Genomic DNA, 24,515 nt, shown 5'->3' with positions numbered 1-24,515 from the left:
GCCCCGTGCATTCACATCCCTCTGCTTCCAGCCTCTCCCACCCCTCCTGGAGCCTTTTGATTTCTTGACTGCTGGTACCTAGTGTTACCGATTTAAAAAAAAAAAATAATGTAAGTTTACATTGTTGCACACTTTCCTCCTTCCTCTCAGTTTGGCTTCTCCTTAAAGAGAGAAATTTTTTTCCCCCTTGTTATTATACAATCCCCGTCCCCGCCCCGTAAGTCCACTTTACTGTGCAACTCTTACTCTGGACTCTTTTCATGAAAATAATGTCTAATCATATATTCCTTTTAAACAGATCTCTCTCTCATCTGTTTCAATGCAGTATACATTATTTATCCCCTCTTTTCTTAAGTTCCCCCCAACCCTGACATCAGTCCAGTTTTACAACAGTGGCACAATTCAGTGTTGATCCTTTTGTGACTGAGATATTTCACTCAGCATAATGTCCTCCAGAATCATCCATTTTGTATAATATTTTAAGAGTCCCTTGTTTTTCAAGACAGCATAGTATTCCACTGTGTGAATATATCTGTTTCTGTATTCATTCGTTTGTTGATGGGCACTTGGGTTGTTTCCAACTCTTTGCTATTGTGAACAAAGCTGTAATAAATATGAGTGGGCATGAAAGTGTTGATTTAGGACCCAATTAAAATGAAATAATTAACAATTTAACTCTTTTTTCCACTTATCGTGGTGTTGCCTATTGATCCCATGGTGAAAAGTTTGTTTTCTTGATGTTGAGGTGTGACCCATGTGGAAGTCTTTGGTCTTACTCAGGAAGTGTTTCAAGTCCTTTTCACTTTCAGCAAGCAAGGGTATGTCATCTGTGTAATATAAGTTGTTGAAGAGTCTTCCTCAAATCCTGATGCCACTCTCTTCATAAAGTCCAGCCCCTCAATGATTTGCTCAGTATATAGATTGAATAGGTATGGAGAAAGGATGCAGCCTTTCTTCTTGATTTTAAACTATGCAGTGTTCCCTTGCTCTGTTCACACAACAGCCTCTTGGTATATGTACAGGTGTAGCGTGAGCACAATTAAGCACTCTGAGATTCCATTCTTCTCACTGTTAGCTATAGCTTGCAATGATCTACACAGTCAAATGCCTTTGCTGCCTGTTAAAGGAGATACCATATGTAAATACATATTATGTTTGTTACACAGTCTCAATATTGAGAAGCATTTAATAATAGGTTAAAGAAGACATAACACAATGCAACCAGTTTTCAATTGTCTTACAGAGTCTTTCTAGGGCTATTTTTATATTTCCTTAGGTAGGAAATCATTGATATTAAAATCCTTGGGCAACTACTTTAGTATCCAAGTTACATATATCAAGACTAGACTAAGGCAACTTGAACTTGCAATTCAGTGGGTAAATGTATATGAAAGTTTGGGAAGAGAAAATTAATACTAAAATATTGTTTCCTTTTCGAACTTTCTTAGTTTCCATCAAGCAAAGCAAAACATACACAAAACTAATACCTATATTTCTATAATTAAAATCCTACTAATGGTGGGCACAATATAGATAATCAGAAAAGATCTATAATCTACAATGACAGTTTCGCTTTGGCTCCTTTTACTCAACAAATAGTTGTATGGCCACATAGTTGCTACTCTCCCATTTGATTGATCTAAGGTAATTTTTTTTTAAATTTTTCCATTAATATATCAAACATTATCCTCCTAGTCTAAAAATGCAGCAGCTCTCAAAAGATTCAGTTAAGGATAAAAAAGTTTATAGATAAAAAAGTTTATGTAAGTGGTATGTGGTTTAATATGTGTATTAATACAGTTACTTAGAATGGAATCATGGATTATACAAGCACAGTGGCTATACTGACAAATACACTCGGCTTATAGTCTATCCCATCTGTTTACATGGCATGCTGCCCATTCCTAAGTTAATAAAATATTTCCTGAGAGGGGTTGCCAAAGGCATTGATTTGGAAGGGCACCTAGAAAATTTTGGAAAGGCAAAAGCAATAGAAGAAAGCCAATAAAGATTAAGATGTTGGATAATAGCAAAAACCCTAAAAACTATTTGATGATTTCTGAAGAAAAGCAATGTATTTTTCATGTAGATAAAACTGTCATTTATATAATTAATTTTAAAATACTCTCTTAAAATTGACTCAATTAGCATAATATGCTTAGCTATAGATGGGTACACTATCAGAGAAAATAAATCTTTTATCAACTACATAAGAATAATGAGTTATTCAAATGATACAATTTAAGTAATTAATTTTCTTTCCTCTGTGTTTCTTAAAAATAATTGATGTTAAAAAATTTACAAAATACAACTTTTTATTCCTTTGGCAGAGAAAATGTACTAAGCATTTAAAACAGCTTTTGCCTACCTATTGTGAAAAATGTGCTTTCCTATACATGTAAGGGTTTGTATCCTAAAATAATGAATTATGTGTTTTTAAATTTAATCTTTTCTCTGATAGTCTAATTTTGACCATAACTTTAATACATTTAATATCATAAAATAGTAAAATATAGAATAAGAAATGTTTCTATTATTATATTTTTTATTCATATGCTAGTCTTCACTGACAGTGACTATCTTCATGAACTTAAAGAAATCACAAAGTTGTTCCTGCTGGAGGAATTTTATTTCATTTTAGAACAGTTCTCTTGCAAATCTTGCCAACATATTAATAGAAACATCTGAATGATAAATAATTCCTCTATATACATACAGAATAGTTTATGCATACATTAAATATGTAATATTCTATTCAATATTCAATTACAGGTATGAATATCACATATATATAACAATAACACCTCAAGTTTTACTAATAAGTAAATTCGTTTGATGATGGTAGCTTTTGGAAAAGTTCAGGAAAGCAGTTACATTTCACTAGACCTTGAAAAATGAGTTGGAAGTAAGCCAATTTGTGTTGTCTAACACTGGTGTGCTAAATGGGAAACACGTGGCACTTTTCATTGCCAGCAGAAGAAAAAACTCACATAGTAGAGGTCAAGAATTCAGAGTAAAAGATACGTATAATCTTGTTGGGGAAACAGATAATGCTTTGATACATCTTAAGAAAATATTACCTGAAGACTTAATAGTCTATGTTTCAGTTACAAACATTTGCTGAAAATAATAATTCTCAATTTCAATAACCATATTGTTATAATGTTTAAAATTAAAAGAGTATAATCTCTCTGTACCACCCAAATGTCATTTTGTCACACTTTAATGGCTTACATGCTGCCATTTTGCTGTATCTGATATTTCAAATACCAGCAGCAACCCCATGGTAGACAGGTTTTAGCAGGTTTTGGAGTAAGATAGATTAGGCAGGAAAAATTCAGATATCTATTCTCAAGAAACCATTTTCTAAATAGCTAAAAAAATATCTAAATATAATTCTAAGGTTATAAATGCTGCATTATAAATATAAAAAATTTAAAATGCATATATTGATAATTATATAAATAAAAATAAATATATAACTATATAAAATAAACCTTGCTCGCTGAAACTGAGGAGGACCTCATGCACTTACTGCAGAGGGTCAAGGACTGCAGCCTTCAATATGGACTGAGGCTCAATGTCAAGAAGACAAAAATTCTCACCACTGGACCAATTGGCAGCATCATGATGGATGGCGAAGAGACTGAGATTGTTCACAGCTTCAGTTTGCTCGGCTCCACGGTCAACACTCTTGGCACCCGTAGCCAGAAAATAAAAAAACGTATTGCGATGGGAAAGTCTGCGGTTAGGGACCTCTCCAAAATACTCAAGAGCAACAGTGTCTCTCTGGAGACTAAGGTCTGCCTGATACAGGCTATGGTTTTTGCAATCACTTGTTATGCATCAGAGAGTTGGACAATGACTAGGGAGGATAGAAGGAGAATTGACGCCTTTGAGCTGTGGTGCTGGAGAAGAGTATTGAATGTACCATGGACTGCCAAGAAAACAAACAGATTCATCATAGAGAGGATTAAACCAGGCTGCTCCTTGGAGGCAAGGATTCTGGGGCTTCATCTGACATACTTTGGACATGTTGTAAGGAGAGACAGGTCTTTAGAGAGGGACACCATGCTGGGTAGAGTGGAGGGACAGCGCAGGAGAGGAAGAGCCTCTATGAGGTGGATTGATTCAGTGACTGGGGTAATCGGGATGGGTGTGTCAGAGGCAATGTGATTGGCACAGGACAGAGCACCACGGTTTAGGGCTGTTGTACCTAGGGTCGCTATGAGTCGCAAACGACTCGACGGCATGTAACAACAACAACAACATATAAAGTAAATATTTGTTACTGCTGCTGTTGTTATATGCCATCAAGTTGCCTGCGACTCATAGCGACCCTATGCACAACAGCCCTAAATCCTGCTCTATCCTGTGCCAATTTCACTGTCTGTGACACACTCACTCCCATTACCTCAGTCACTGAATCAATCCATCTCATAGAGGGTCTTACATAATTATATAAATTATAAATAAAGTTCTATTAAAATTATCATTAAAATAACTTCTGAAGTTATGGGGGAAATAAGCAAAAAACAAACAATCTAGAAATTTGTGCTTATTAAAAATGTTTGATTCTTTTGTCATGAATTAACGTCAGTGGGGAAGGAACAACACAGAAAAGGCAGGTGAAGAGCTGTATAGCTTGAAGAATGTGATCACTGAACACAATGGTCCATGTAGAAACCTGACTTTCTGCATATTCCTAACAACAAAATACATAAATTATATTTTTTAAAAGCTAAAAAAAATGTGTTTGGTTAAGATTTTGGTTCAGTAGCTTCATAATCATAAGAAGGATATTAACTTTTTATTTTTAGCAAGAAACTTTAAGAGAAAGTAACTCTTTTCACTCTCTTGGAGATGAGATTTTTGAGGTCCCTGAACATAGAGTGTGTTTTGTCAATACCTTTGCCCTCTAATTTACTTTCAATCTTAACTGTAAAGCAAATAGTCTTTTCAAAGTTACTTTTAAGTTAAACAATGGTGTAGAAAAACTAGTATTATTTTGATTTAAACACCGGGGTCTTTCAAACAATTCTCTAAGTGTTACCAAGTTCTGTGATGACAGCATGATAACTGAGGTTGTATGTTACCCACTTCCTACACAAGAGGCTCTGTTTCATAAGAGGCTCTGTTCTGGCAGTTGTAAAACACTCATCTCCTAGATGAGATCTGTTTCAGCCATACCCAAGATGAAATATGCTGTAAGCACTTTATTGGGTGCAAAGGAGTCTCCTCCCAGCAGGGCCTGCATCAAACATAAAATTACTTTCTGGCAAAATTTGTTTGGGATTTGTTGTATTTGCATCTCACAGCTGGCCTGTCTCCATCTGGCTTCCAATTCATTGGATTTCAGCCTGTGTCCTGACAGATGACCTTCCTTTTGACCTTTCAGTGTTTGTTTCATCAGTTCCTTCAGATTTATGTGTCAGAAGCCTAATGTCTGACCATGAACTTGGATCTTGTCAGCATCTAAGTACAGGTAAGCCATTTCTTTGAAACAAATCTTTTTTTTCCTCTCTTTACATAAGCTTCATTGGTTTTGTTGCTCTAAGGAAACAAGACAAAGACAGTCAAAAACAAAACAAAACAATCCCTGTTGTTATTGTTGTTGTTAAGTGCCACAAATTATAGATGACTCATAGTGACCCTATGGATGAAAGACCTGAACACTTTCATCATTTCTCCAAGTTCATAGGGTTTCCAGAGAGGCAAGCTATCTTGGAAGTGGATGCCACTCCTCCTTCCAAGCTTGTTTTAATTGGGGATCTCCATCAAACACTGTCTACCATGGGTGACCATTATTGTATTTGACACATCAGCGTCACAGTGTTCAGCATCACAGCAACTACAAGTTACCTCTGTACAGCAAGTGGACAGACCAGCGATATGCCACTTAGAAGAATGACCAAAAACAATTAAAACCAGGCTTGAAGGCTGCAGATTAAAATCACCTATCTTTGGCTTGGTAACCTCACTTTCTCTCCACTAGGCCAACTGAGACCCTCTCTATGTTGTTGTTGTTGTTGTTGTTGTTAAGTGCCATCAAGTCATAGATGACTCATAGCGACCCTACAAATGACAGACCTGAACACCTGTGTAACTTTCAAAAGACTCAAAGCTCTAAGTGGTGACTAAAATGTTGGGTTTTATGGTAAGTTATTATCATTCTGTAAAAAGTGCCTCTTAGCCTTGTTCTGTGACAAAGTCTTAGAAGGAGGATAAAAACACTTGGAAAATCTTCTTCTTAAGAATATTTTTCCCCTTCTGTGAAATAATCTTGAGAAATAAAATATTTAATGAATTTAGAAGAAAAGAAATATTATTTGAATGCTTTATGACTGAAGAAACATTTTGCAGATTAGGGATGCCTTTTCCTTGAGTAAGAAGATCTTGCTCCCAGACTATGAAGAATTCAGAGACTTAAGTAACTTAATGAATTGAGGTGTCCATGGGGATGAAATACTTAATGGTTATTAGCTGATCACAAAAGGAGCTCAGGTTAAGGAGCCAGTGGTTAAAGAGTTGTAATTGGAAGCTACCAGCTGTTTTTTTGGGAGAAAGATGTCAGTCTGCTTTCATGCATTTTACAGCCTTTGAAAACATACAGGAGGATCAGTTACGAGTCAGCAATGATTATTTCCACAGATGTATTCAATCTGAGTCCTATACAGTCCATCAAATGAGGTCTGTATGTAAAGGCATCCTTTGTAGTTTTTGGTTGTTTGTTTTTTTAAATGATACTTACAATGAACAAATTATTGACCATACAATACTTACTAATTCTATTTCCACTTTCATTTTTGTCACTAATTCCATAACTTTCCAACCACTATTCTTTCTTCATTACTTCGACTTTTTGTATTCCAATTGCCAATTATTATTAATGCATCTGGAGTACTTTTTTGGCCAATTTCAGATAGCAAGATTTGGTAAAAATTTCCAAGTTCCTCCTTGTTGACTTTAGCAATAGGATAATAGTCATATTAACGGGTCCCACTTGTTTGTGTATGGATAACATCTTATCACTCATAAGAGTATACTTCATGAGAGAACTTGAAATTCACTTTTTGACTTCTGAATGTAATACCATTCTTTTTCAGTTTTTCATTCACAGTGTAATGTACCGCGTGATCAAAGCTAGTCTGTTTAATTACACTAATGCCTAGAACGTTAGATGTTTATGTTTCATTTCATTTTTCACTCACTCAAAAGTAGATGATTCAAATCCACCATTTGCTCTGCTGAAGAAAGGTGGTCGATTTCTCTCCTCGCATACAATTCATTACCTCTGAAAACTCTGTGGAGGGTAAAACCCTGTGGAGGGTAGGTTATAAGTCACCTGATTTAGAAGGGACAGTGAGAAGTTGGTATTTTTTTTTTTTTAAAAAAAAGCTCGGAAAAGCAAAAAAACACAACTAACAAACCTTAAGAGACTTGTATTTTCTGAAAGTGTGTATTGTCACATTGTTTTGTGCATGACTAAGCTACACAAAAGGAAAATGTGGAAATAAATTGAGACTTAGTTTGATGTTACCTTCTGCAAAATAACATTTACAAAATGATATTTAAGTTTCCTCTAGCCATGTCAAGGATTGCACTGCACTCTGCAAAAAGACAAATATATAATGAAGAATCTATGTAATGGTTTCTTATGATTTGATAAATCAAAGAATTAAAGATGATTAAAAGTAGAAGGCAAGAATTATAATCTCAATATAGCCCTGAGGCGTGCCTTGTAGTACCTTTTTGCTAGCTATAAATAATAGGAGAGAACACTATTAGAAAGGACAAGGGATCTCCCTTCATGAAGAAAAAAATTGCTAGGAGTTAAATGCATGAGGATGAGGGTTCATGTGTGAGGAGGCTTATTGATACTTGAGACGGTCAAGAGAAATCTCCTGCAAAGACCAGAATTAGAGATGCTAGAAAAACAAAGACAGAGAACAGACGTTTCTCTGGAACTGCATTCTCATATGCATTTCTATCCTCTTGAACATTGATAAAATAAATTTGTACCACACTGAGACATGGTCTCTCCCTGCCTCAACTGCAGACACATGGTTCACCCTTTGATTAGTGTCTTCAACATCCTCAACAAGGCTCTACATAAGAGGGAGACCTAACCAATCTGTGGAAAAATTTTTACAGGTTTTTTTTTTTTTTTTTTTTTTTTTTTTCGTTCTTCTTTCTTCCCCTTTGCTTCTTGTTCTTTTGTTTTTTTTTTTTTTTCGGCCATTTTTTTTTTGTTCCGTTGCTTTTTTTTCTTCTTTCCTTTTCCTTTTTTTTTTTTTTTTGTTGTTGTTGTTTTTTTAACAAAATTTTATTTTATATTGGTTTGCTTACAAAGTTCATATACATTGTTTTTCACCTTGGATCTTTCCCATTTCCTTTACCCATCCCTCCCTTTACCCATCAATCATGCAATCCTATGATTACCCCCTTGCCCATCCTCACCTCTCTGCTCCTATCCTCTCCACCTTGGATCCTTATACACATTTTAATAGTTTTTTTTCTTCTATTTCTACAATAATGGCTTTATTACAGTATTTGTCCTTATGTGATAGAGTTAGTTAACTTAGATAATGCTTATCAGTCCCTCCAAAGTTAGCTAGTTATTATAAAAATTGTTGCTCCAGAGAGCTGCATAGAAATTCATCATGTGAATATACCGCAATTTTTCCATCCATCTGACTGTGGTTGGACATTTGGGCTGTTTCTATGTTCTTGTGATGGTGAACAATGCTGCTATGAACATTGGTGTACAGATTTCTGTTTGTGCCTTAGTTTTAATTTTCTCAGGGTGTATTCTAAGCCGTGGTAAAGCTGGATCACATGTAATTTTTATGTTCAGCTTTTTGAGAAAAAACAAACTTCCTTCCAGAGTGGTTGTATCATATTACAATCCCACCAACAATATACAAGAGGTCCTATCTCTCCACATCATCTCCACATTTATTACTTGCTCTCTTGTTAAACTTTGCCACTGCTACTGGAGTGAGATGGTACCTCACTGTGGTTTTGATTTACATCTTACATCTTGCCAGCGATACAGAACATACCTTTATGTGTCCCTTGGCCCTATGAATATCTTCTTCTGTGAAAAGTCTTTCCATGTCTTTTGCCTGTTTTGTAAATCTGTTAGTATTTTTTCTTGTGGAGGTCCTGTAGGCTTCTGTACACTTTTGATATGAGACCCTTATATGGAATAGTATTTATTTTCACTCTGTTGTAAAAAGTTTTTTATGTATTCAGGGATTTAATCTTTAGAAGGTTCCATTCATCAATTTTATCCTGTCCTGGTTGTGTTTGTAGCTCTATTTGTCAGCTTTTTAATACCGTGAGCTAGACCTTCTAAGACTGGTCCCACTTTGTCTCTTGTGATCTTTATAGTTTTGGACTTTACCCCTGGGTCTCTGATTCACCTGGAGTTGATTTTTGTGTATGATGAGAGGTGCACATCCTGCTTCAACTTTCTGCAGGTAGTAGTCCAATTTTGTCAATACCATTTGTTGAAGAGATTGTAATTTCCCCACTTGATGGGCTTTGTTTCCTTGTTGAATATCAGTTGATCATAAATAGATAAATTTCTGGGTTCTTCTATTCCATTAGTCTATGTGCCTATTGTTGTACCAGTACCATACTCTTTGGTTATTAGAACTATGTAGTAGATTTTGAGATCAGGGTATGATACACCTCCTACTTAATTCTTGTTTTTCAGAAGTGCTTAATTAATTCGAAGTCTCTTTCCTCTCCAAATAACCTTGAAAATTGCCTTTTCTAACTTTTTGAAAAATTAATTTGGTATCTTTATTGGGATTGCATTAAGCATGTAGATTGTTTTTGTCAAGGTGGTCATATTTACTATATTGTGTCTTCTTATCCATTATTTGGAAACATTTTACAAATTTTTTTTAGATCTTATTGTGTCTCACAGAAATGTTCTATAGTTTTCTTTGTAAAGGTCTTTGTGTCTCTCTCTGGTTATGGTTATTACTATCTGTCTTAATTTGTGGTTGGATATTTTAAATGGTATTAATCAGTAAACTCCACTAAAACCTGTCTATCATGGGAAAGAAACCCTTAGGGAATTTGACACACCAGTGGTACAGATTTCAGTATCATAATGACCCCAAATTATCTCAGTACAGCAATCTGACAGACAAGTGCTGTACCACTTAGAACATTTCCTCCAAACACAATTAATACTTTCAAGTTGTTGTTGTTTGTGGTTATATGCCATTGAGCCGCCTGCAATTCATAACAACCCTACATACAACAGCTCTAAACCCTGCTCTGTCCTGTGACAATCTCACTGTCTCTGACACAGCCACACTGATTACCCCAGTCACTAAATAAATCCCTCTCACAGAAGGTCTTCCACTCTTACACTGTCCTTCCACCCTCCCAAGCATGATGTCCCTCTCTAAGGATCGGTCTCTCCTTGTAACATGTCCAAAGTATGTCAGATGAAGCTTCAGAATCCTTGCCTCCAAAGAGCAGCCTAGTTTAACCCTCTCCAGGATGAAATAAATAAAAACACTTACCCTCCAGGATCCAGCTGCTTCAAGATGAGGGCTCAGACTCAGGCAGGACTCAATCAACTTTTAAATACAAAGGCTTGTCCACTAGTTCCTGTTTGCTTAGACAAGAGGCTTCCTGTCCACAGCTGATGGTTAATGAGATCAGTAAAAGCCAATCTGCTTATACTTGATTACTAACACAATCAGAAATGCCCAAATAGTTTACATCCAGCTTTCAAGTAAATAAAAACACTTACCCTCCAGGATACAACTGCTCCAAAGTAGAGGCTCATTAAAAAGAAAATGACTGGAACATTACATAGAAAACAGACTTGCAAGAAGTTCAAGTGGGCTTTAGAAGAGGCTATGGCACCAGGCATATCATTGCTGATGTCAGATGAATCCTTCCTGAAAGTAATGAGTACCAAAAGAATGCTTATTTGTACTTTATTGACTACGCAAAGGCATTTGACTCTGTGGATTATTACAAGATGTGGCTGACTTTGAAAAGGATAGGAATCCCAGAGCCCTTGATTGTTCCCATGAGAAACCTATACCTGTACTAGGAGGCTGATGTGTGGAAAAAAGCAGGGGAGCACTGCATGGTATGGAATTGGGAAGGAAGTGTGCTAGGGTTGAATTCTTTATCCATACCTATTCAATATGTATTCTGAGCAAATTATGCAAGAAGCAAGACTTTACAAGAAGTGTGGCATCAGGATTGGAGAGTCATCAATAACCTGCTTTATGCAGATCACACAACCTTACTTGCTGAAAGTGAAGAAGACTTGAAATACTTGCTGCAGAAGATCAAGGAATGCAGCCTTTGTTATAGATTACATCTCAATGTTAGTAAAGCAAAGATTCTTACCACTGGTCCAATAGACATGATCACGATGGATGGAGAGGAGTTTGAAACTGTCAACAACTTTATCTTCCTTGGATCTCCAATTAACACCCTGCTTATGAGCAGTCAGGACGTGAGACATATTGCAATGGGAAAATCTTCAGTTAGGGACCTTTCCAAATTATTGAGGAGTAGTGATGTCAGTTTGGAGAATAAGATGCATCTGATTAAAGCCATAATCTTTTTGATCACTTGGTTAGAATCTGAGAGCTGAACAATGAATAAGGATGACTGAAAAAGAATTGACATCTTTGAGCTGTGGTATTGGAGAAGAGCACTGAAAATACAATGGATAGCCAAAAGGACAAACAGAGTGCAGCTACATTGCTCTTTGGAGGCAAGAATGGTGATGCTTCACCTTACATACTTTGAACATGTTGCTAGGAAGTGCTATTCCTTGAAGAAATATATGATGCTGGAAAGGGTGGAGGGTCAGTGAAGGAGAGGAAGACCCTTGACCAGGTGGATTGACACAGTGACTGCTGCAACAGGCTCTTGTGTGTCAGGAAGTGTGAAGATGGCACAGGACAGCATAAGGTTCAGATCTTTTGTTCATATTGTTGCTAGGAGTGTACTAGACTCAACAGCTCCTAACAACAACAATAGCCTTATAAATGATATTGTTTTCTTAGTTTCCTTATCTAGGCTTGTGTTATTACTGTAGAGAAATACCACTGACTTTTGTATACTAATCTTGTATCCTGCCACTCTACTAAATTGTTTCTTCCATCATTTGCATCTTCTTCTCTAGCTGTTCAAATAACTCCACATCAACATATTTTTTCTGGTTTTCTTTATCTGGGGTGTTCCTTGGTCTGCTTTTTTAGGAGAAAGTTGGTTGTTTTTTGTTGTTTTCTTCTTTTTTCCTGATGACTAAGGGCAGGTTGCTGCTTTCTTGATATTATATGAGTCTTTTCTTAGTAGATGTTAGGTTGTTGTAACTATACAGTGACCTAGAGTATGGCAATGTTTTGTGAAAGACTAGCATATTGCCGTTCACCTCTTGTACAAAGTGGCATGACTGTTGCCCTTCAGAAACTATGGCTCTATGCTGTTTAACTGTTGCTGTGGGAAGTTTCCTTTTGTGGAGTTAAGAGATATTTGACTGAGCTCTCCACACAGTGTCCTTTTCCTTATACCTTCTGTCGTCATCTGATGCTTCATGCAGCTTCAATGTTTTGTTGAACAAATCATTCAGTATTGCAACTCAAAACTTGAATTTGTTCCTCCTTTCTTTCAGCTTGAGAAATACCAAGTGTTTTTCCCTTTTGGTTTTCTAACTCCAGGTCTTTGAACATTTAATTATAAAATATAGCTGTATCTTTTCATGCCTCCCTTTGAAATCTTTGTTCAATTTTCTTATCTTGACATTTCTCCGGTTTTGACTCCTTTTTGTTTTAATGGCTCAGTATATAATATCATGATAGACAAAGACTGATGTTGTTAATAATTTCATTTTTTTGGATCCATAATCTAAACTCATGATAGTGGAAGTCAAGAAATAAAAATACCTGTTGAAATGGAGACATATGCTGTAAGAGAGTCTACAAATTTTAAAAAAGTAAGTATGTCAGCTAGAATGGCTATCGTATACCTGATCCAATCTATAATATGTGTCTGAAAGTCAGGTAATGAATAAAGAAGACCACAGAAGAATGGATGCCTTTGAATTGTGGTGTTGGTGGTGAGCATTGACTATACCATGGATTGAAAAAGTACAACAAATCTGTCTTAAAGAAGTGCAAGAAGAGTGCTTCTCTGTCTCTTTTATTTTGTATTGTCTGGAGGAATTAGTTCTTGGAGAGAGACATTCTGTGAAAGTTAGCAGGTCAGTGAAAGAGATAAAGGCCTTCAACCATATGGATTAACATAGGTACTATCAAACGAGTGACATCTACTTTTTAAATAACATGCCTGTGGAAACTCTATGAACTTTGAGAAATGACAATAGGTATAATAAGGCTTCAGGTCTTTTGTTCTTAGGGTAGATAGAGTCGACTCAATGGCAATCAACAGCAACAACAACCACAATGAGATTGAGAATGACTGAGGTAAGGATGGTGCAGGTTAGGGCAACGTTCTGATCTTTTGTCTATAAGGTTGGCATGAGTCATAGTTGACTTGATGGCACCTAACAACAGCATCAGAGCTCTCAGTATTGTTACATCCTAGACTTAATTATCTTCCTTTGTTTCTTACCAGTCTGCTGTCTCACATTATATAAGCTGTCCTGGGGCATTAATTTAAATAGTATATCTTTGGCTATTGTTGTTAAGTGCCATTGAGTTGAATATGACTCATAGAGACCTTAAGAATGAAAGATGGGAAGCCTGTTCTATCCTGTGTCATCTCCATACTTCCTGACACTCAAGAGCACATTGTGGCAGTCACCATATCAATCCACCAGGTGGAGGGACTTTCTCTCCTTTTCTGAACTTCCACTCTTCTCAGCATCATGTCCTTCTTTAAGAAATAGCCTCTCCTAGCAACATGCCCAAAGTCCATTGAGGCAAAGCCTCACCATTGGGGCCTCCTAAGAACAATGCAGCTGCATCCTCTCCAAGACTTATTTGTTTGTTCTTTTGGCTTTCCATGGGATGTTCAGTGCTCTTCTTTAACACCACTGTTCAAAGGCATCGATTTTTCTTCTTCCATCCTTATTCACTGTCTAGCTCTCAGAAGCTTAACAAGTAATTGGAAAAAACTAGGCCTGATGCACCCTAGTCTTCAAACTGATGTCATTACTCCTCAATAATTTGGAGAGGTCACTAACTGCAGATTTCCCCCCAAACAGTGCATCTTCTTATTTTCTGACTGCTGATACTAAAAAATTTGCAAATATAAAAGCAAGGTCAAAACTTGATTTCATTTCAATAATAAGGGCATGTTTTAGATAAACCCATATTCTCTTTGAGTATAAAAGTGAAGTACTAATAAATTGACCAGATCAACTACACTTGTCATTTTCTTTTAAACTCTTAAAATTATTTTTTAAACTCTAGAAAATTCTTAAAAATTTAAGTAGGAATACTAAGATGTATTTGTTTGTTGTTGTGTGTCTTTATATCATAATCAACCCATAGCTGAACTGCCTGTGAGTTTTTAGAGGCAGTTAATCTATGGGAGGAGATTGTCCATCCTTCTAATGCAGAAAATCTGGTAGACTTGAACCAGTTGCCTTTGGGATTGTAGCAGTTTCTTACCACTAGTATATCATAAAAATGACTTTTTTATCCTTAAAAAAAGTCATTAAATTTTAGTTTTATTGACTGCTTATAATGCTCATACTTCTACAGTTTGGCATTTCAGACACAAGGTTTAATTTACATTCTTTCAGAAATATTTAATTGCTTCCTATTACTTTTAGACACCATGGCTACCTGCCTGATATTTTGCTGTTTTGTATTCTACCAGAATCTGTTCTATTTTCCTGTGTGTATGGCTTTTTATAACATTAAGTAATGAAAGGAGTAAATGGAAAAATAAATGTCAGTCTCTTGTTAGGTGCTGTTGAGTGGACTTTTAGACTCCCCGCAACCCTATGAATGACGGAAGAAAACCCAGCATGATCTTCACAACCTCTGCTGTGTTCAAGCTCATTGTTGCAGTTATTATGTGAATTCCTCACACTGAAGGTCTTTTTCTCTTTTTCTGACCCTTTATTTTTTCAAGCGTAATGTCCTTCTCCAGAGGCATTTTCTTCCTGACAATATACCTAAGGTATTTGAGATAAAGTCTCACAATCCTTGCTTTTAAGGTCCATTTTGTTTGCACTTCTTGCAGGACTGGTATATTTATTCTTTTGTGAGTTCATGGTATATTCAATAGTCTTTGCTGACATCAATTCTTCTTTAATCTTCCTTATTCTCTATCCTATTTTCAGGTGAATAGCAGACAATACCCTTTTTTTAAAAAAAAAAACAGAACTATAGTTTTAGAAAGTATTCTTAATCCTTTCTGTTACTTCGCATGTTGTTATGTATCATAGAGTCAGAATCAATCCATAGTTGACCGTCAAGGGAGTTTTCAGAGGCAGTTAGTCACACAGGAGAAGATTGCCCTCCTTATCCCGCAGAGTCGCTGGTGGCCTCAAACTGTGCCTTTGGGATTGTAGTGCAGCTTCTTGCCACTAGGTCACCAGAGCTCCTGCTTTCAAGACATTAGAGGTTAGCTGGCAGCTCTGATTATACTGAAGTTAAAGTTCTAAACTCTAATCATTAAGGATGGCAATTAAAATGCACTATCCACTCTGGGAGAAAAATGTGATGGTCGACTTCCATAAACAAAAGATTGAACGCTATGGGCAATGACACTCTGTTATTATAAACTCAATATTATAAGTTTGCTTAATTTAATGGGATCCTAACTCAACTCACCTTAATTACGCACTTAGACAACAAGAACAACTCATAATTTATCTGGGCTGGGAAAACATCTGGGGCTTCGTCTGACATACTTTGGACGTGTTGTAAGGAGAGACAGGTCTTTAGAGAGGGACATCATGCTGGGTAGAGTAGAGGGACAGCACAGGAGGGGAAGACCCTCTATGAGGTGGATTGATTCAGTGACTGGGGTACTCGGGATGGGTGTGTCAGAGGCAATGAGACTGGCACAGGATAGAGCAGGGTTTAGGGCTGTTGTACATAGGTCGCTATGAGTCGCAAACGACTCGACGGCACATAACAACAACAACATCAGTATACTAGAAGCAGAAGTGGCACCCACTTTCTAAACACCATGCCTCTGGAAACTCTATGAACTTTGATAACTGTTGATAGTTAGAGAAATGATTCAGGCCTTTTCTTCATGGGGTCTCTATGAGTTATTCTCTACTCAACAGCAATCAACAACAACAACAACAACATAGCATAAACACTGTTGCTGTTACATAATGCAGAGATGGATCTGACCCATAGCTGAACCTCCAGCGAGTTTTCAGAGGCAGCAAATTGCACAAATTCTCCATCTTTTTCCTGTGAAGCAGTTGGTAGATTCAAATCACGTATCTTTGGATTGGCAACATGACTCCTTACCAAGAGGCCAGAAAAGCTCTGTATTGTAAGCTCTAGATACTGTCATATTACCATCAATGGAAAAAGAAAAAATTGTGCAGATTGAAGACTGGATTTAGATTTAGAAACTGTCGTTAAAATTGCCTTTTCCTATCCATTTATTGATATCTCTATCTCTATCTATCATCTATTATCTATTATCTATCTATCTATCTATCTATCTATCTATCTATCTATCTATATCTATCATGTAATAAATAAAGTGCAGCTCCTTCAAACTATCCTTCTGAATTCAGGACTGTAACAGGATCAAAGAGAAAATGTGCATTGTTTTGATAATACTTTTCTTACAATAAAGAATATCCAACTACAAATAGTATTGTTTAGCAAGATTTGATGGCTTAGTGGTAAGGAGTTTCACTGCCAACTCAAAGTTATGCAGTTTGAATCCACTAGCTGCTCCATGGAAGAAACATGGACAATCTCCTCCTGTGCAATTTATAGCCTCTGAGAATCTGCTGAGTGAGTTCTAATCCTAGGGCAATTAAAAGCAATGTTGCTGTTCAATTACTGTTAACTATTATTTTATTCACACTTTCACTCTTAATCTTGCAATTTTAAAAGTGTGAAATCTGTCATATTTGAATAAAATATTAAATACATTTCACTATTTTTTACACATAATAGTGCATGGACTCGAAATGGAAAAATAGTGCATATGATTGAGTTAAAATTAGGAAATAGATTGCTGTTCAGATACTCAAGATCATTTCCTCTGAAGGTCATATTAAAAATACAAATTTATGATAACCTGTATGCTTAATGAGGACAATTAGCCAGTCAATTTGCTATTCTCTTAGTTCTGACCTTCAGTGGATGAAGTGATCACTAAATAGGACTGTTATTAGCTTTTGCTTTTTTTACATAAAGCACATTTTAGAGTGACAGTAAGTCACACACCATAGCCTAATGAAGCTATTAAAATTCAACCCACTGCTCATAAAGCAGTTGAAGTCTCCTTGCCCTTTATAAGCCCTGTTTTTGTAGATATGTCAGTGGGAAGTAGAGAAGTAAAAAGGTATCTTCAGGCTTTTCCCAGTAGGGGGGCATGTTTCTTGTATATTCACTGGCACTAATTCCTTTGGTACCATTGGTTCACCTGCAAGTTTATGAGTAAAGGTTAGATGGGCCTTCTTTGATGGCTCTGGTGAATTTCTGGCTTCCATCAAAACCTGATACCTGCTCTGGGGCTTCCTATAATGCACCCACTTCAGGAGCCACATGAGAACCAGATATTTGCTGAAAAGCAACCTCCCTGGAGTTCTAAAGCAAGTACCTCAAATATTCCAAACACTTTTAAAGATAACGAGCATATGTCAATAATCTTTATGAAAAGAGTTAAGGGAAATATTTAATACAGAGAACAAGTGAAGTTTCAAATGAATTTAAGTGGCAGAGCCTAAATAGAAAATTAGGCAATCTCTTTTATTATGTAAGTTGCTTTTGTTGTGGTCCTTGGTTTTTGTATGCTTGTTTTCCCCCTTTGTTTTCTGTGCTTAGATTTCCCCACTATTTAAATTGGAATATTCATTCCCTGCCAGAGTTCAAAGATAATTCTTACAATAGCCAGTACTACCTTCTTCAGATTAATCATCCTTAATTAACTGTTTTCTAAGTTGAGTTTTTATGATGTCTAGTTATATTTTTTAAAAGAAGGTAGTTTAAAACCAACTCAAGGTGGATCATGGACCTAGGACTAAAACCAAGGACTATAAACTTCATTACAGAAAAGCTAGGAACAACACTAGAAGTCCTAATCCACAACATAAACAGTCTTCCCAGTATCCTGGAAAACCTACAACCAGGAGAAGATAACATAGATGAATGGGATCTTCTAAGACTCTAATCCCTATGCACATCCAAAAACTTCTCCAATAGGGTAAAAAGGGAAGCCACTGACTAGGAAAAGGTATTCGGTAATAAAATATCAGATAAGGGACTTATATCCAGAATTTAAGAAATACTTGAGCACCACAACAAGATAAAGGTAAATAATCCAATAGAAAAATGGTCACAGGATATGAACAGGCACTTCACCGAAGACGACATTCAGATGGCTAACAAGCACATGAAGAAATGCTCAAAATCCCTAGCCCTAAGAGAGATGCAAATTAAAACAACTACGAGATATCATCTCACCCCAGTCAAAATAGCAAAACTTAACAGAACAGCAAGCAACAAATGCTGGCGTGGTTGTGGAGAAACGGGAACCCTGATTCACTGTTGGTGGGAGTGTAAAATGGTGCAACCCCTGTGGAAAGCAGTATGGCGCTTTCTCAAAAAGTTGCAAATAGAGATACCATTTGACCCAGCAATTCCACTACTGGGAATATACCCTGAAGAGACCATAGCTGACTTCCAAGGAGATATATGCACTTCCATGTTTATTGCAGCTTTGTTCACAATAGCAAGGAGTTGGAAACAACCTAAGTGCCCATCACCAAACGAATGGCTAGAGACGCTGTGGTATATTCGCACAATGCAATACTATGCTGCATTAAAAAACAAGAAACTCATGCAATATTATTCAAAATGGTTGACTCTGGAGAACATTATGCTGAGTGAAATATCCCAGTCACAAAAGGACAAATATTACATGATGCCACTGTTGTAGAATGGGACTAACCTCGGGGTTGGGGAGAGACTGAGTAAGATGGGTTCAATAATGTATACTGCACTGAAACAGAGGAGGGAGAAAACTGTTTAAAAGAGATATGTGACTAGGTATTTCTGTCATCACAGGAGTCTAGAGCGAGGGCTACATGGTGGAGGGGACCTGGGGGAGGGTTTGTAAAACAATGAAAGAATCTTTTCTTTTACTTTTCCACAATTTTTGGACTCATGTACTTATAACTCGTTAGTTAAATTTGTGTCTTCTAGGTTGCAACACCCCCATGATACATCTTCAAGGATATGAACATGTACGGCCAAGCCCAATCAATAAGAGTACATCTAAATTCCAAAATCAATCTCCATAATAGTCTATGTGTTTCCTACTGCCAAAGGGGCCCTTTAGAGTAGTGAGAGAAGATCTTCACCTTGAAACCCACAGCATCCCTTTTCAGCAGGAAGTAGCTAAGAGAATACGCCATCCCCTTTTCCTTATGACTCAGGGTGAAGTCTCTCTCAGGGAGGAGTGATAGGGAATGGCAAAGGACACACCGACAAAGGAGATTAATCAGAACTGACTTTGACAAGCACTGTGGCAATTGGACAATTAAAACAGACATTCGGATGGCGGGGAAGAAGAACAAACTGGGGAGGCGGGTAGAGAGAATGGTGCAGCAATGAAGGAATGAAAACCCAAAATCCCTGTAAATGTTCATTAAAACTAATAAAATTTAATAATAATAAAAAAAGAAGGTAGTTAAAAAATTTTCCAGCTTCAAGTTATAAAAATAAATTAAAATAACTGGGACAAATTTTATTTTCTTCTTTCTCATGTATCATTTAGAAAACATCAATTTAGGTATCCCATTGACCATCTTGATCTTTTAAGTTTCCAAGCTTTCTTTTTTTTTTCCTTTTCTTTTTCTATCATATGTAAGATATAGCCCTTGCATGTAAGGTTCAATAAGGCATCAGGATTTGCAGTGAAAGCAAAATGAAATGACTTATGCTCATATATCAACTCATAGTATGGTTCAAAATTGAATTAACACGACCAAATACAGCTGCAAATAAGTATATAAAATAGAATATTTTTACTAACTGAACATAGGCACAATAGATGAAAGAGATAGGAAATTAAGTTTATGAACAGTGACATTATAATTCTTTGCCAAAATTAATCAAAAGACATATACTTTGGTTTAGAATCTCCCAGTTTTTATTTTGTAATCTTCCCTTCATATTTTATAATTATTTTCTTTCCAATAGAAATCCTATTCTACAGTTCCTCTAAATATGCTATAATGTGTCAAAATAGGTCAAGTAAAATAAATGTTTACATAGAAAATGTATCGAGACGGATGAGCACAGTGCAGTAATTTATGTTGTGTGCTATTTACACAGTAACATTTAATAGCATATGCACCTAATGACACAGCGTTTTATATTATAAAAGATTATATATTAATGTAATATTTTTATAATATAAAGCAATTTAATGGAAAATTTTTAAATTTCAATTTTAGCTTTCAGAAGAGTAGTAAAAATACAAGAGCAAAAGTACATTAAGCTGTTGAAGCTAATTGAAAAGAGTAAGCATAGTTTTTATAAAGTTTATGTATTTTTTTTTTCCTCCGGAGGCTTTTCAAAGGCAATACATTTCACAAGAGGAGACTGTGAATCTTGCTTTCACAAAGCAACTGGTGAATTCAAACCTCATATTTTTGTGTTGGCAGTCCAATTATTTACCACTAATCCATCAGCACTTGCCAAACACAAAACTGTATATCATGGTCAAATCAGTATTCTGTTTAGTTAGAATGACTATCTTAGTAAATAATAAATCAGTATTCTGTTTAGTTAGAATGACTATCTTAGTAAATAATAACAATAATAATGTTGTTATTGTTGTGTGCCATAGAGTTGGGATCAACCCATAGCTGTCCCTGCAGCAGATTTTCAGAGGCAGTTAATTGCATAGGAGAAGATTGCCCATCTTTCTCCTTCAGAGAAGCTGATGGATTTGAACTGTGTATTTTTAGGATTGCAGCAAAGATTTTTACCAATAGGCCACCACTGGTAACACAAATGTAGCACAATTTAACTGCCAATAATGAAGATACTTGTTGTATACATTTCCCTAGTTTAAATTCATTTTTCTTAGCTGAGAAATATTTTTCTTCAAAGAGGAAAAAAAACATAAAGTCTCTTATTTCCTCCTTTGATGACAATAACTTGGAGGTGAAGGTCAGTATTCCCTTGTGTGCAGGCAAACTTTCGGCTTCATATTTTCCTATTCCACCAGGAATTTAGCTTAAAAAATTCTACTATATTCCTCTAACACAATTGTAAACTAATGCACTCCTATTTCTCCTGGAAGTTTTGTCTAAAACATATTCTTATTTTTGCCATATAGATTAAAAAAATCTATTTTTATAACTTTAATTAATCCTACTAAAAATTACCTGAATCACAATATTAAAAGTTTCAGATCATGAAAATCTCATCCTAGTGTACTTGAGCTTCCTTTGTATATTTCCAGTTAGTGTTTAGGATAAAGGTAACTGTATTTTCTAAGGCTTTTTTTCTTAATTAAGAAAAAATAAATTACTATTATTATATAACATGCCTTTGGAAACTCTATGAACTTTGATAAATGATGATAGTTATAGAAAGGCTTAATGCCTTTTGTTCATAGGGTCACTGTTAGCCATGCTCAACTGGATGGCAGTCAACAACAACAACAACAACTATTATTTAATAAAGAACCAACAATGAAGTTGAAAAATGTGATATGTCATGGGAGAAAATGAACAGAAAACCTTTGAAGTTCTTGATCTACATAAGGAAAATATCAATTTTGTTGCCTGTTCCATGATAATAAGAACTAGAGTAGGCATCTGCAATATTGGGAGACAACACATTTCAAAAACTAGCATAGTGCATGGAAAGTAGCATTAAGTTTTTAGTCATGATGACTATTTGACTACATTATAGGACTAAATGAATTTAGGAGAAATCACACTTTTATAAACACAAACCTGTAAACTGATTTAGCACTAGATTGGATTACGGCAGTCACTTCTATGCCAGTGCATGCCAATATTTAAATAAAATCTTCTTTGGAGCATCCAGTAATATCCAGTTTATTTTGTTTCTATACACAATGTCTGCTCTACAATCATGTGTCCTGGTAAACTTATAGGTAAGATTAATGATAGAAATGATACCAGACATCCCATGATAGGACTTCAAGATCTAGGACTTTTTATTTGCAAATAAGTTTTATTTTTTTTAACCCCTAAAACATTATTAAGTAGTACACAGACTGAATTTTGAATGGAGAACACTGGAATTAGATTACAACAGGTAAAATGATGATTGAGAGGATTGTTATCATTCAGAACTACAGCTAAGACCAATGGTAGAACCAGCCATCATTGTATGCAAAGTCAAGTTGAAGTTCTTACAAGTTCAAAGAGCCAAAGCACAACTTTGAGTCTGTCAGCTTTGAATTTATAAGAGGCCATCTTATAAGACACATTTAATGTCACTGTTTGAACCTGAAATTTGCCACTCTGGCACCCTTTCAACCAAATAATAGATCTATAAGATGAACAATATAATCAGGAAGAAATTTAGAACTTAGAACATTTAATCACACAGAATTAATTCCAAGATGAGTATTTCTCCAAGGATTAAACTCAAAGGGTAAGGGAAAATATGGGGGATGAATGAAAATAAGAACAAGAGGCACAAAGTGATAAGAGAGAAAACAATGATTAAAAGTGAAGATTGGGATCAGGGTCATTAAAAAAAATGGAACACCAATCTACTTTGTAAGCTTTTACTCAAAATCATGAATATTTTGTACAGTATATTTATATTTTAAATAATAATTACCTGGTGAAAGCCAATGGCAGTGTTTGCATATGAAGGAATGTGACATAAAGGAGTTCATGGAGTGCCTTGGTTTTTAAATTTGGGTTTGGACAAACATACTTCTAAATCTTACAGCACTCTAATATCAGTGGGCTGTACTGAGGTAATCTGGAGTTGCTGTGATACTGAGTCTTGTGCCATTGGGTGTCAAATGCCATAAAGGCTGTCTATAGTGGACAGTGTTTGGCGGAGCTCCCAGTTTAAGACAGGTTTGGAAGCCAGAATGGCATCCACTTCCTAAACCACATGCCTCTGGAAACTCTATGAGCTGGGAGAAACCACAATAGTTAGAAAGATTTCAGGTCTTTTGTTCATAGCACTGCTATGAACATTGACTTGAAGGCAGTGTTGGTGCCATTAAAAACCTCATACTTGAAGAAAGCAAAATGTATCAGGAAGATGGAAAACAAAGATAAAATGAATATCAGACAAAATTCCAAAATTGTCTCTTACATGTAATGTAGTTAAAGTGAATTAGAGAAATGATAATTTTAAAAAAGAGAACTGAGGATTTCAAAAGGCAGCTCAAGAAGATAAAAGTATTCTAATGAATTGTGCAAATTCCTCAAGTTAGAAAACAAGAGAAAGTAGCAGTCTCAGTATTTCTAAGGTGAAAAAACTGATAAAAATCTCAATTTTCAATCCACGATACTGAAGGATTTTGTGGGTAAGTAAATAAGTAATAACAAAAATAAATAATAACAGAAAACTAACAATTTCATCAATTCTAGATGTATCAACTGTGATGGAAGGAATATGCAAAGTCATAACAAAACACCCCCAAAGGCTACTGGGCAAATATTTCAAGAGGTAGTCCAAACTGCTTTGAAGTCATTGGTAAAAAGTAAAGTGCTAAGAATTAAAAGGGAGCTTGGTGACCTAGTGGTAAGGAATTGCACTGCCATTCCAAAGGCACCTAGCTCAAATTCACCAGCTGCCCCATGGGAGAAAGATGGACAGAGTGACTTATGGCTTCTTACGATCTGCTGAATGGTCTGCTATAGGTCAGTTCTGAGTCTATAGTATACATCAACAACATCAATGAACTGGTGGAACACCAACTGAGATGCTTTGGCAAATGGAAGCAATCCTAGAAGTGTTTTCTGTTCTATGCCAGCAATGGCCACCTAGTCAACTCACTAGAACAGTTTCACTTTTGTGTGCATTTCAAGAAGATTGATCCAACAGAGCACTGACATTTTTAAATAATATCATTAACATCAAACACAAGTATAATTTTACTGGACATAATTTCAAAACAGTTACAGTAGAGCATGGCAGAGATGTGACACAAATTCAAACTGGGTAGAGAACAGGATAAGAAGTAGGGATTCCAGTGCTGATCACATGGTTAATGAATAATTTACAGAAGAAAGATCATTGCCTTTGAGTTGCGATGTTGGAGAAGAATGCTGTGTCTTTGTGAGCTCTGGGGCCTAGTGGCAAGAAGCTGCACTG

The sequence above is a fragment of the Elephantulus edwardii genome, unplaced genomic scaffold, assembly GCF_000299155.1.
Source record: "Elephantulus edwardii isolate Elephantulus edwardi_28Jun2011 unplaced genomic scaffold, EleEdw1.0 scaffold00004, whole genome shotgun sequence".
NCBI lineage: Eukaryota > Metazoa > Chordata > Mammalia > Macroscelidea > Macroscelididae > Elephantulus > Elephantulus edwardii.
This window is presented reverse-complemented; position numbering follows the sequence as displayed.